The following is a 12,676-nucleotide window of genomic DNA, read 5'->3' on the forward strand; positions in this document are numbered from 1 at the left end:
CATGTTTCAGGCAAAACCAAAACTGACAAGAAAATAGAGAGCATACAGCGGATCACTACAAGGTAATAAGGAACACTGAGGTGTCATCTTAATATGCATCCAACCGCTCCCCCCCCCCCTGCACACCGCCAAAAGGTATACAGCATCCGGCCCCACATACCTGGATTCACAACGGACAAGGTACCGGGAAGATGTCGCTATGCCCACAGTGCTTCCCATTTGCACTGGAGCTGACAGGCGTTTAAATTTCCGCGCCAGGATGACGTCAGCGATGACCCGCCGCGATCGCAAGTGCGCATGCGCGGACCAGGCCTCGCTTCCAATCGCGGCGAAGTGCGCATGGGCAGGCAGAGAGTGGAGCTCCGTTCCCACACTGCGCATGCGTCCGCCAGACTGAACGGAGGGGGAGCAGGAAGGAGATGGCTGGAACGCAAGGAGCGTACCAGCCGCCATTGGGCCACCAGGGATAGCAAAGAAAGTAAGTTTGAGACACACAAATATAACAAATACGCTGCCATGGAGGAAGATAAATCTTCAGACCCTGTCAGGATATCCGTCGGCCATCCGAAGCACCGCACAGTTATCAGCCAAAGGGGATTTTTAAATGTCACTCACCCGCCCGTGGCTGGGCCCTGGACAAAGACACCGACTTTCATTCTGAGGTAAGCAGGAAATAATCCAAATAGGGTCCTTGGAGGAGGACAAAAAAGGAACTCTGGCTGTGCCTGCAAGCTGAAATTTATAGAGGGGGGGTCCTATACCATTGGAGAGGAGGCGGGGTTAACCCACACATAGGCTGCCATGGAGACTGTCAGGAAAGGCATTTTTTTATATATACCGCTGTTGGTTCACAGATCCAGGCAATGGGTTCCTCCTTTTCTCCTAATGGCTTGTGTGTGTGTGTGTGTGTGGGGGGGGGGGGGTTCAGCACCTCGCTGGCCACTCTTTGCTTGGTAAGGACTTCACTTTGTAAGGTAGATCTCTGTGCACCTTTGTGGAAACGTTTGAGGGAACATATCCAAAATATACAAAAAGGCTTTCCCAAGCATAGTATCTCTAAGCATTATGCAGAGGTACATAATAAGGACCCTTCCTCTTTACTATTTTGTGGTATAGAAAAATTTAAGCCCCACTGGAGAGGAAGTAACAAAGTACAAACGCTCAGTAAATCCGAATCCCGTTGGATATTTGAAATGCAGACTTTGACACCTCTTGGATTGAACATAGAATTCGACCTCAATTGTTTTATATCACATTATTCGTATTTTTCTTTCTTTCTATACATTTTTATCCTTTTGCATCCTTTTATTTCATGCATTATTGACTGATTTGTGGGGTTCTTTCTACTGTTATCACATTGTCTCACGGTTCATGTATTTTAGTCATGGACATATGATATTTATTATGAATATTCATTAGATACCTTTTCTTGTTCTTACTGAATCGCATTTTTATCACATTGGCAATTTTATTTATTTTATATTACACAGGGAATCATTTTTTCTTACTGGATCACATTTTATAGCATTGGCGATTTTTTACATTGGAATCAGCCTTTTATCCCTCCTGATCTCTTAATATTGATTATACCCATCTCTCTCCATTTTTATTTTTATATATTTTTACATACATCTTATATGTTTTTTTTCATTTTACATATCCATATGTCCATCTCTTCATAATTTTATTGTTCAGCTCATTGATTTTACTTGGGGTTTATTTATGCGTTTATATCACTTGCTATTTATTATCAGCCCAGTTTACATATGTTGTGATAAACACCCCAGAATTTATATTTTATCTTCATATTTAATTATTTCCTTTGCACACAGTCTTTATTATATTCATGTTTTTTTTATATATATATCAGATTTATATATATATATTTCTTCTGTTTAATATAGCCTCTATTAGATTTAGCCCAGCACATTGTGTGTTAACAGTCCTCCGCCCGATGGTTCCCGTGGTTACCGTCCGGCTATTTAGCTGCTTGTCTGTCACCTACTTCCTCATCCCTTGAGAAAGTCATGTGATTGAGTGACGATACGCGTGGGGAAGGAACGAGGTGACGTCACTTCTGGTTATGGCCGTAAACCGGGAGTTCCTGTCCTACACCGCTGTGTGCGGCTGCTGAACTATCTCTGCCTTAACTGTAAGTGTCTACATGTTTTTTTTACCTAATAAACTTGATATACTTCACCATGGGAGCCCCCATTCTATTTCTTTGAGCATTACTGGATAAGTGCACAGAGATCTACCTTACAAAGTGAAGTCCTTACCAAGCAAAGAAAGGCCAGCGAGGTGCTGAACCGCCCCTCCCCCCCTCCCCAAGCCATTAGGCGAAAAAGAGGAACCCATTGCCTGGATCTGTGAACCAACAGTGGTATATATAAAAAAATGCCTTTCCTGACAGACTCCATGGCAGCATACGTTCGGGTAGGCTCCGCCTCCTCTCCTACCTCATAGGACCCCACTCCCATAAATCTTTGCTCCCTTTCAGCATCAGTGTTCCTTTTTCGTCCTCCTCATACATATGTCTGATGTTCCTACTATCTGGTCCTGTATATCGGTGGCAGACTGAGTTTTGGAGTCTCCGATAAGCCCTGGCTCTTAGCGGGGTATGGAGGGGGCAATGGAAGAGACCCTTAGCTGGAGCTATGTGGTTTGGCCGAGAGAGCCCTGCTGCTGCGGGTGGCCCTTTATTGCCTGAAGGCACAAGCTGGTGTTGCGTCTCCTGGACTCGGTTATGCTATCGGAGGGTGGTAAGCCCTTATATGGGACCATTTCTTTTTCCTCATTGTCATACTTATCTTTCTTTTATAGTGCCTTTTTTATCTATGCTCGTGTCTAGGGTGTTTTTTATCGTTATTGCTCAAGTGTTGTTAGTTTTTGCGGCTTAGAACTTACTTGTGGTGCTTCATGGCCGCCGCCACGGTCTTTGCCGCTACTTCCGGGTTGTCCGGCGCTTCTGAGCATGCGCAGTACGCTCCGAGTAGTATTGGAATCGTCGCGCATGCGCAGTAGCATGGTCTGACGTCACGCGCGGTTGCACAATACGGCACGTCGCGGTCCGGCGGTCTATTTAAACCCAAGATTAGACCGGAGCTGGCGGGAAGGTCGGCATATCGGTAGCCTCCCCCAGACTCCGGTCCTGTGGTTAAGGTAAGAAGATTCCTTCCCCTGGGGGTCTTGTTTTTTTTTGGGTAATGGGACTGATGGTTATGTCCTCTTCCTATTAGGATACTTATCCCTACCTAGTGCACCATTGAGATTACTCGAGCTATGGACTCATCGCCGCCCCCTAGTGGCCAGCCTGCTCTTTCTAGGTATGTGCTGGTTTTGACAGTTTTATGCCCTGTTTCTCTTTCATCTTTCTTATGGCTTGCTGTATATGTCTGTCTCAGCTCTCTTAGGTCTGATCAACAGCCCCGCACACGCAGCAAAGACAGTCATTCAAATACGCAGCACCGGCGCTCCTCATCTAAATCTAAGCGCAGCTCCTCCCACGGCAGGGGACGTGAGGGCCAGTCTTCCTCGCACCATGGCAGCTCAGAATGCCCGCAGGGGAAAAAATGCTGGGGTTGCCGTACCCTGATACCAGATGGTTCCTCCTTGTGCAAACCCTGATATACCCAAGCTACGGGTGAAAGAGAAAAAACGGACCAACATATTGAGGAGGTGGTGCGCAGAGTTTTAAAGGACTCTCTTGCTGAGTTGCATAAGCCAAGCACTTCTGCAGGTCTGTCACACTCTCCTGACAGAGATTTGTCGGTTCAGGATCCGTTTGAGTCTTCCCAACCCAGCCATCCATCTGTTCTTCCGTCAGAGTCTGATTCCGATTCGGATGACTCCGGTACTGGATTTGAGTTTGCCCTAGTGTCTCCGTTAGTTAAAGCGGTGAGAGAGGCCCTTGATTGGGAGGATCCTGCTGTCTCTTTTCCTAAGCAGAAGAAATATTTCAAGCAGTTATGCAAAGAGCGCTTGAATTTCCCATTTCTAGAGGAACTGGGAGATATAATGTCTGAAGAATGGAGCAAAGTGGAAAGGAAAAATTCCATGACCACTAAAGTAGCGAAGCTCTATCCTTTTAAACAGGAAAAGGTGAAATATTTGGAGTCGTCTCCTAGTGTGGATGCCGCAGTGATGCGTCTGGCGAAACACGTCACTCTCCCAATGGAGGATACAGCATCATTTAGAGATCCTTTGGATCGGAGGATTGACGCTGATCTTAAGCGAGCATACCTATCAGCCAGCATGGCCTGTAAGCCAGCAATGGCTTTGGCTACAATTTCAAAGGCCATGGAGGTTTGGGTTAATGCCCTCGAAGATACTCTGGGAGGAGTTTCGGAGGAAGTGCTCCAAAGTTCTCCTATCCAGGAGCTGAAGATGGTTGCGGGCTTCTTGGGGGTTATGCTGGCCTCCGTTATGGCCAAAACGTGCCCTTTGACTTCGGCCTTGGGTTGCCAATGCTGCCTCTAAACAGGCTTGGTGTAGGATTCCCTTTGAGGGTCCTTCCCTCTTTGGAAACAAACTAGATGCAGCCATAACCCGGGCCACGGGCGGAAAATCTGGGTTCCTTCCCCAGGACAAATGCCCAAGCGCTCAGAAGCTCTCTTTCCCAAGGAGACAAAACACTAATCGCTCTAGGGAAGCGCGCAGCTACAGACCAGGAAAATCCTATGGGAGAAGCTGGAAGTCAAGACAGACCTCCTTTCAGAAAGGCCCCAAGGGCCCTTCGTCCGGTGACCGGGAGGCCACCAAATCCTTTTGAGGTTGGACCCGTCCAGTCTGTTCCGGTAGGGGCCAGGATGCTCCAATTTCGGGACATCTGGGCGGCCTCGATCCAGGATCCCTGGGTTCTAAATGTTGTGTCCCAAGGGCACTCTTGGGCGTTCAACAACGTTCCCAAACCCAGGTTCATTGCAACTTCCCTTCCTCCTGCAGCAGAAAAGAAGAAGGTTCTTCTCAGTTATGTGGATACCCTACTGGATCAACGAGCTGTCGTACTAGTTCCCGAAGAAGAAAGGGGTCAAGGAGTATATTCGCCTCTCTTCCTCGTCCAGAAAAAGAACGGCACATGGCGCCCGGTAATAGATCTCACTTATCTCAACAGATCTATCCATCGAGAGAGATTCAAGATGGAGTCCCTAATTACAATACAGCATTCGGTTCTCCCAGGAGACTGGTTGGCATCAATAGACCTAAAAGATGCGTACTTCCACGTTCCTGTGGCAAAAGAGTATCATCAGTTCCTCCGATTTGCTGTCAATCATGTCCACATGCAATTTATATGTCTTCCCTTTGGGCTCTCGACTTTGCCTCGCACCTTCTCCAAGACGTTGTTGGCAATCGTGGCTCTCATCAGAACCAGAGGTATCAGATTACATCATTACCTGGACGATCTCCTTCTTCTGTGCCAGGACAGGGCCCAGTTACTGATAAATCTGGAGCAGGTGATTCGTATTCTTCGAGAGTTCGGGTGGATTCTCAATTTGGAGAAGAGCCATCTGGTGCCCACGCAGTCCCTGGTATTTCTCAGAGCGATGTTCAACACGTTGAATTGCACCATATCTCTACCAGAAGAGAAAATTCCAGTAGTGCAGAGCAGGGTGGCTCTCGCTCTTGCTGCCTCCCATCTCACTGCTCGTCAGTGTCTAAAGGTGGTAGGGACTCTAGTGGCTACCTCGCCCATGGTGAAGTGGGCTCTGTGGAGGCTGAGACCCTTTCAGAAGGGGTTTCTCCACCAGTGGATGACAGAGAACCTGTCACAGATTATTTATCTAACACCATTCATGAAAGGGTGTCTTCCTTGGTGGCTATGCCGTGCGAATCTAACCAACTGCCATTCAATTGCTCCAATTTCTTGGGTGACGATAACCTCCGACGCCAGCAGTACCGGCTGGGGAGCTCACTGCCGGTCAGAAGTGGCACAAGGCAGGTGGAATTTTGCCAGTCACGGAGTGGTGTCCAACATCCTAGAGCTACGAGCCGCCTTCAAAGCCCTCCAGGCTTTTCACCATCTGACTCAAGGGGCCTCAGTGTTACTCAGGATAGACAACACCACGGCAGTGGCATATGTCAAGAGGCAAGGTGGAACCCGCAGCATGTCTCTACTCCAGGAGACAGATCCAATTATGTCTTGGGCCCAGCAACACCTGGCCAACCTCTCAGTGGTCTTTGTCCCGGGGTATTGAATACGGAAGCAGACTTCCTGTCCAGATTCCAATTGGACAACAACGAGTGGTCCCTCCATCAGGAGGTGTTCAATTGGGTTCTGTCTCTGGGAGTCTCACCGGAGGTGGATCTCTTTGTGGTTCAGGGATCCTCGAGCCTTCGGAGTGGATGCCCTCACGGACAGATGGAACTTCCAGGTTGCCTATGCCTTTCCACCGGTGCCAATAGTACTCCAATTCCTTCGGAGACTGAAGATGGAGGAAGTAGAGGTCATAGCGATAGTTCCCTTCTGGCCCAACAGGCCTTGGTTTCCTCTGCTGTCCCTTCTCAGCTTCAGGGATCCGATCCCTCTGCCTCTCAGGCCAGACCTTCTATCGCAGGGGCCTACTCTGCATCTATGCCCTGCCCGTCTACACCTCAAGGTCTGGTTCTTGAGAGGGAGAGGCTGGAGGCCCTCGGATGTCCAGAAGAAGTGATTCCCACTCTTATGAGCTCGAGAAGGGCTAGCACCAACAGAGTGTATGAGAGGATCTGGGCAAGGTTTTTGAGTCATCAAGCCCAGGGTTTGGGTCCAGCAGGGGTGCCTACCATTCAACAAATTTTGAGTTTCCTGCAGTCTGGTTTAGATCTGTCCCTCTCGGTTTCTTCTCTCCGGGTGCAAGTTTCTGCCATCTCAGCTTTCACCGGAATTCAGTGGGCAAGACATCAACTGATCCAACAGTTTTTTAAGGGCGCAGTCAGGCTCAGGCCTCAGAGAAAACCTAGATTCCCGAAATGGGATCTCCCGTTGGTCCTGAACTTCTTTGCTTCGAAAGAGGTTGCTTCCATGTCCATCAGGGAGCTTACGCTGAAGACGGTATTTCTGGTGGCTATCACCTCTGCTAAGAGGGTCTCGGAGATACACAATTTGGGCTGCAAGGAGCCTTTTCTGACCTTCTTTCAGGACAGAGTGGTCCTAATCCCTATGCTGGGGTCAAACCCTAAAGTAACATCTGTCTTCCACGAAAATTCTGAGATAGTTCTGCCCACCTTCAGAACAAATGAAGAATCCTTAGTCCATCCTTTAGATGTGGGTGACACTCTGAGTCAATACTTAGAAGCCACATCCTCCTTCCGTCAATCGGATTTCCTGTTTGTTCTTCTCCATGGGAATAAGAAAGGAACACGTGCTTCTTCGAGAGCGGTGGCTGCATGGATTGTCCAGGCTATACAATGGGCATATAGAGCAAAAGGCTTGGCTCCTCCAGAGGCGATTACGGCTCATTCTACCAGAAGCATTGCTACATCCTGGGCAGTTTCTAAACACGTCGCGCCTGATGTGATCTGCAAAGCAGCCGCTTGGTCATCTGTGAATACCTTCCTTACACATTACTGTGTTGAACCTGCTGCCTTATCTTCAGTTAACTTTGGCGTTCAAGTTTTGTCAGTTGATAGTGCCAATTAAAGTTTTCTTTGTTCAGCATCGTCCCACCCGGGAGTGTATAGCGAGTTATTTCCCGAACGTATGCTGCCATGGAGTCTGTCAGGAAAACGAAAAATTGATATCAAATACTTACCGTAATTTTCCTTTCATGATGGACTCCATGGCAGCAGGAGTCCCCTCCCAATTCCTGAGTAGGCTAGTTACAGAACACTGATGCTGAAAGGGAGCAAAGATTTATGGGAGTGGGGTCCTATGAGGTAGGAGAGGAGGCGGAGCCTACCCGAACGTATGCTGCCATGGAGTCCATCAGGAAAGGAAAATTGCGGTAAGTATTTGATATCAATTTTCCGTTTTATTGGTGTAATTTGAGGTGAGCAGCCATTGCACCTGTTTATGGATGCGTTAGCTCAGTCTGCACGTTACCACTGTGGATCTCACAATAAGAAAAGTCACCAAGTTTATATGTCAAGATATCACCACTAGCAATGATCGAACTTTTCAAAAGTTCGGTTCGGTCAGAACATCCGAACTTCCCAAAAGTTCGGCCCAGATTTCAGAACCCCATTGACATCAATGGGACCCGAACTTCGGTAATCAAAAAACACCATTTTGAAGCCCCAAAACCCAATAAATGCCCCAAAAAGTGCCTGGGGTTCTGGGTCATGCCCCAGGGACTATTAATCACACAAAAAAAAGTTCTTAAAAATTGTCATTTTTGATAGTGAGCCAATTATAGAAAAAATTAAAAAAAAAGAAAAAAAAAAGAGATTTTTTTGGATTTAGTATTTGGGGGGTCTAAAAAGTGTACCTGTGAAGTTTCAGCTCTGTAGCATGTCCAGAACCATAAAAAAAAGATTGTTTGTATTACAACACTTACAGCACAGGATAGTGGCTTCTCGCTTTTCACACCTTGCCGGTTTAGTAGCAAGCGTTTTTTTGGGCATTTTTTGGGTTCTTTGGAGTCAGGAAAAACATCTGAACTTGTGTATAGTGATATATATACCACTATACACAAGTTCAGATGTTTTGCCTGCCTCCAAAGAACCCAAAAAAATGCCCAAAAAAACGCTAGCGTCAAAAAAAAAAAAAAACTCCCAGGTGTGTTGTTGCAGGAATTTTTTGGGGGTTTTTGGAGGCAGGCAAAACATCTGAACTTGTGTACACACACATACTTATATGTATTTTACACTTAGACATATATAGGTGTTATAGGAGCGTAACTATATTAGTGTAAATGATTTAATTAGCGCAAGCACATATTTCTGCTACTATCACACCTATACAGTATATGTCTAGGTGTGTATATACATATAAGTATGTGTGTATATATACCCGTATACACAAGTTCAGATGTTTAGCCTGCCTCCAAAAACCCCCCAAAAATGCCTGCAACAACACACCTGGGCGGTTTTTTTTTGGCGCTAGCGTTTTTTTGGGCATTTTTTGGGGTTCTTTGGAGGCAGGCAAAACATCTGAACTTCTGTATACGGGTATATATACACACATACTTATATGTATATACACACCTAGACATATATAGGTTTGATAGTAGCAGAAATATATGCTTGCGCTAATGAAATCATTTACACTAATATAGTTACGCTCCTATAACACCTATATCTGTCTAAGTGTAAAATACATATAAGTATGTGTGTGTACACAAGTTCAGATGTTTTGCCTGCCTCCAAAAACCCCCAAAAAATGCCTGCAACAACACACCTGGGCGTTTTTTTTTTTTGACGCTAGCGTTTTTTTGGGCATTTTTTTGGGTTCTTTGGAGGCAGGCAAAACATCTGAACTTGTGTATAGTGGTATATATACCACTATACACAAGTTCAGATGTTTTTCCTGACTCCAAAGAACCCAAAAAATGCCCAAAAAAATGCTTGCTACTGAATCGGCAAGGTGTGAAAAGAACGAAGCCATATTACAGATCTATAATTGCACTAATACAAACAATCTTTTTTTTATGGTTCTGGACATGCTACAGAGCTGAAACTTCACAGGTACACTTTTTAGACCTCCCAAATACTAAATCCAAAGATTTTTTTTTTTTTAATTTTTTTTTCTTAATTTTTTCAATAATTGGCTCTCTATCAAAAATGACAATTTTTAAGAACTTTTTTTTGTGTGATTTTGTGTCTGGGGTGTACCTGTGAAGTTTCAGCTCTGTAGCATGTCCAGAACCATAAAAAAAGATCATTTGTATTAGTGCAATTATAGAACAGGTTGTTGGCTTCTCGCTTTTCACACCTTGCCAGTTTAGTAGCAGGCGTTTTTTGGGCATTTTTTTGGGTTCTATAGAGGCAGGCAAAACATCTGAACTTGTGTATAGTGGTATATATACCCGTATACACAAGTTCAGATGTTTTGCCTGCCTCCAAAAACCCCCAAAAAATGCCTGCAACAACACACCTGGGCGTTTTTTTTTTTTTGACGCTAGGGTTTTTTTTGGGCATTTTTTTGGGTTCTTTGGAGGCAGGCAAAACATCTGAACTTGTGTATAGTGGTGTATATACACACATACTTATATGTATATACACACCTAGACATATATAGGTGTGATAGGAGCGTAACTATATTGGTGTTAATTATTTCATTAGCGCAAGTAGTTTTTTCTGCTCCTTTCACACCTATATATGTCTAGGTGTATATATACAGACATGGGTGTGTATATATACCCCCTATACACATGTTCAGATGTCATGTCTGACTCCAAACATGTGCTCAAAAAATCACTAGCAACGCCTGCAGCCAAAAAGAATGCTGGCGGCGGCGAAGTCATATTACTGCAGCGAAAGTGACTTGAGAGAAACTAGCTTTTCTCTATAGCGGTCACCCTGCTATGGAAGGGTTTGGTCACCCTGCCATAGCAGTCACTGTCAGTTCACCCTACACTACATTACGGTCACCCTGACACTTCACACTTTCCCTACAGAAACTAAATTTTTGAAGCTAACTAAAGTGTAAAGGAGCACTCTAACTACACTAGCTATCCCTTTCCTCACACTAATAAATGCTAAATGACACTTTTAAAGTAAAATTAACAGAACTGCTTCCACTCTCTTCCATGTCCTGTATAACAATGCTAGGAATTTGGCGGGGGCTATCTTATATACTGGGGGGCGTATTCACTAATGATTGGCCTAGGGACCCCCTAGTCACTCCAATCACATTCCTAGCATTCTCCTGCCCCCTCAATTGGCTTGTGCTAATGGTTCCGGTCCAATCACAGGCTTTTAAAGCCCATTTCCTGGACCATTGCACTTTGGTCGGTTCTGGTTGCCGAATTCCGAACTTTTTGGGCAAAAAGTTCTAAATTCGGCCGAACCTCGAACACCCAATGTTCAGGCCGAACCGATGGTCGACCCGAACCGTTCGATCATCCCTAATCACCACTAAAGCCACGTTTTATTCAAAAAAATTTTTCAGCTGCACTTTTCTAGTTTAGCAGCATCACTCCGTTTTTTGTTCACAAGGATAATTTATTTCATTACTGAATTTATTATATTTTGTGCACTTGATTTATTGCTTTATATTTTATCCCACACTTATTAGTGTGGCCACTCATCCCCATTTATAGGCACTAGCACTTTATTTGTCACGTTCTCATCTTCACCATCATCACGCAATATTCTTCCGCACTTTTATAGTTTTCCACACTACTTTATATTGATGTTATATATTTATTCATTGATTTTTACTATTTATCATCACGCAACATTTCCCACACTTTAAAAGTTTCCCACACTATTTTGTGTGTTATTGATTATTTGATATCTTTATTTATTTATTGGATGAATTGATTATTGGATGTTGTATATTTTTATTGATTTTTATACTATTCATCATTACTCAACATTTCCCGCACTTTAATAGTTTCCCACACCTTTCTGTGTAATATTGATTATTTGACATCTTTATCTATTTATTTATTCATCTTAAATGGTTTCTTCACCATTCTTAAGGATTAGCACTGATTCACCCCTTCCTTTACGACGCATGATATGCAAGGATATTCATTGACAAACATGAATACAAATGTAGACAAGTTTGTCGGATAGAAAACTGTAAAACATTTGCAAAGACAAAACATTTCTAAAGACAGGTCCATAGATTTATTCCAAAACCTCGTCTTTTATTTGTTAAACTTTTTTAAGAAGTAGCTGTGAAACTGCGGCAGTGCCTCTAAGCGTTGTACAACACAGCTTTGAGCCATTGCAGCAGTTTTTTGAAAGTGAAGATGAGTAGCCCAGCATAGGGCGAAACTCGAGTGTAGCAATATAGATGTATTGTGCAATAATTGCTGTACAAATTTATTTCATGAATAGAGTCCACCCAAAGTCTTGCACTGCATCTATTTTCTACAATCAAGGGGGTGGGCCTCCAGGATTTAATAATATACAGTTGTAAAACTATTTTATAAACTGGGTAAAGTTAGGGAAAGCAGCAATTATAAAGTATTGTGTACATTCTGTCAATTTAGAATGCATTATGCAGGAGATTGAGGAAGTCAGATATGCAGGATTGTGAGTAAAGGCCCGTACACACGTAGCGATTGTCGGCCGTAAATATTCGGCCACCGACCGATCGGCCGATTTTCGGCTTGTTAGTATGATGCTTCCGACAACCAACTGCGAATTTTCGGCCGAACAGAATCTGGTGTGCAGGCTATAAAATTTTCGTTGGCCAACACCAGAACGGCCGATTGTTCCTCAGTCAGTACAGAATTCGGCTGACAAACAGCAGATGAGCAAGACTGGGCATGCTCAGACTTGAAAAAACACACGGAAAGTTAACCATCACATGACATCACTTCTGCAGTCAGCTGTTGTTGGCCGACAAAATTCGTGTGCAGTCTTTAGCACTTTTCAACCGACAGGACAGCACCGGACAAAAGACGGACGATCGTTCTGCCGACATTCGGTTCGTGTGTACGGGGCTTTAGACGCAGTTCTCTTTTAGTACAATTGTGTGGGGGTATTGGATGGAAAACACAACATGTTATAATATCTGCAGGAGATGGCAGCACATTTTTGCAACTACAAAAATACATCTCATCTGTATCAATAATGGGGG

Source organism: Pelophylax lessonae (assembly GCF_965119305.1).
Source record: "Pelophylax lessonae genome assembly, chromosome: 6".
In the NCBI taxonomy this organism is placed as follows: domain Eukaryota; kingdom Metazoa; phylum Chordata; class Amphibia; order Anura; family Ranidae; genus Pelophylax; species Pelophylax lessonae.